The 2,016-nt window shown below is 43.3% G+C and overlaps 1 non-coding gene across 1 annotated transcript; it reads left to right on the top strand.

Annotated features, from left to right (window-relative positions):
• The first annotated feature begins 1,369 nt into the window (after positions 1–1,369).
• On the top strand, positions 1,370–1,476 carry LOC120250917. Its single transcript, XR_005533247.1, has one exon. It is a non-coding gene; the product is annotated as a small nucleolar RNA R71 (small nucleolar RNA).
• The last annotated feature ends 540 nt before the right edge of the window (positions 1,477–2,016 follow it).

Raw genomic sequence — 2,016 nt, 5'->3', positions numbered from 1 at the left:
GCAGTCATATGTGGTGTGAGGTGTTGAGATTGAGCGATTTCTCCACCGGGACCTCGTAGGGGACTAGTATCGGTGATTGGGAGGCCGGATCTGATTATATTTGGATTTCCACGACTTAACTTACTCATCATTGAAACACTTTGCTTATTCAGTACCTAATACCTGAATCCTATAGGGAGCATTGCCCGAATACCCCACTTTTACTGATTGAGATCTCCATCCATTTTACCCTTGCATATTCGTCTCCGGTATTCATTTCTTCGCACATTAGATCACCACACCTTTCCATTTATCATTAGGTTAGAAAGCAGAGAAGAAGTTAGTACTAGTAGCCCTGTTCCCTGTGGATTCGACTACCCACTCACCGGGGTAATTATTACCTCGACACCCGTGCACTTACGGTATATACACGCATATTCGGGTGTGTCATTACTCATCATTTTGGTCATTCTTCAACCTTGAAGGATAAGGGATTCTCGGCTTGTAAGGTGCGAGTGCCACCCTTTCTCTTTTGCTACTTCCTTAACCTCCATGACCTCGGGCACTCCAACATTGGTCTTCTCACTCAGAAACCTACCCTCAACCTCACGGCCATTTCTCAAAGTGATCACCTTCACATGTCCTCTCAGATTAGTTTCAACGTTACTAGGCAAGCTTCCTTGAGGTCTCTCCAATAAAAACTTCATAATTTGCCCCACTTGATTCTCTAAATTGTGCAATGAAGTGGCGTGGTTGCGAAATGTAGCTTCAACCAATTAAAATCTTGTGTCTGATGATTGAATGAACTTCGTTAAAGCCTTCTCTAGATTGGTCATCTGGTTTTTCAACCCTGAAACTCGGTTCTCTATGTTCGAGGCTTGTTGTTGTTGTTGGAAACATGGTGGTGCCTTGGCCTTTTGTTGCCCTTGACTATTCCATGAAAGATTCGGGTGGCTCCTCCAACCCGGATTGTAGATATTGCTATATGGATTACCTTGGCTTCTCATTGCATTACCCACAAAATCGACTTGTTCTACCGAGGATGTACCACCAATAGAAATCGGGTGATAGGACGAAGCATGTCCTCTCCCACACCCAGTGCAACTAGTCAAGGCCGCCACTCTAGGAGAAGTTAGAGTATCTAACTTCTTGCTCAATGACTCAACCTGGGCCGCCAATGAAGTAAAACTACATCGACCTCATGAAGTCCGGCTACCTTTTTTCTATCTCTTGCGTTCCACTGATAACTATTTATGGCCATTTCTTCAATGAGATGTCATGCTTCTTTAGGGGCTTGCTTCATAAGGTACCTCCTGCTATGGCATCAAATAACTGTCTTGTTCTCGGGTTCAACCCATTACAAAATGTCTGAATAATCATCCTCTAGGGGAACCCATGTTGAGAACATTTCCGCAGGAGCTCTTTGAACCTATCCCATGTCTCCAAAAGAGACTCCAGTTCCGTTTGCACAAAGGAGGAAATTTTATTCCTCAGCTTTGCAGATTTTCCAGGAGGGAAATATCGGGCAAGAAAAGCTTCTAGCATCTCCTCCCAAGTAGTAATTGATACTCTAGGTAATAAATGTAGCCACTGCTTTTCTCTCCACTTTAAGGAAAATGGGAAGGCCCTCAATCTGATAGCATCATCCGTAACTCCATTAATCTTAAGCATGTCGTACACTTCCATGAAGTTCTCGATGTGGTTATTCGGAACCTCATCGGCCAAACCATAAAACTGTGCCGACTGTTGTATCATTTCGATGAATGCTTTCTTTAACTAAAATTCTTAACTGTAATCGGTGGCTGCACAACACTAGACTGTGTGCCCAGAATTGCGGGACTAGCATAATCTGATAGTGTCCTCTGATGTTCATTCTGTTCTGCCATATTTTCTGACCCTTCACCTTCTACCTCATCTTGATTTGACTATTCATGCACAGGTTCTTTTCCCCTTCTATGAAATATTCATTCAAGTTCAAGATCTCCTTCAACAAATGTCAAAGGGTTCCCTCGGGTCATAATCTGGACATGCAATCAA

Source organism: Dioscorea cayenensis, chromosome 19 (assembly GCF_009730915.1).
Source record: "Dioscorea cayenensis subsp. rotundata cultivar TDr96_F1 chromosome 19, TDr96_F1_v2_PseudoChromosome.rev07_lg8_w22 25.fasta, whole genome shotgun sequence".
Taxonomy (NCBI): Eukaryota; Viridiplantae; Streptophyta; class Magnoliopsida; order Dioscoreales; family Dioscoreaceae; genus Dioscorea; species Dioscorea cayenensis.
The sequence above is the reverse complement of the archived record's forward strand: the minus strand, read 5'-3'. Positions and strand labels throughout refer to the sequence as shown.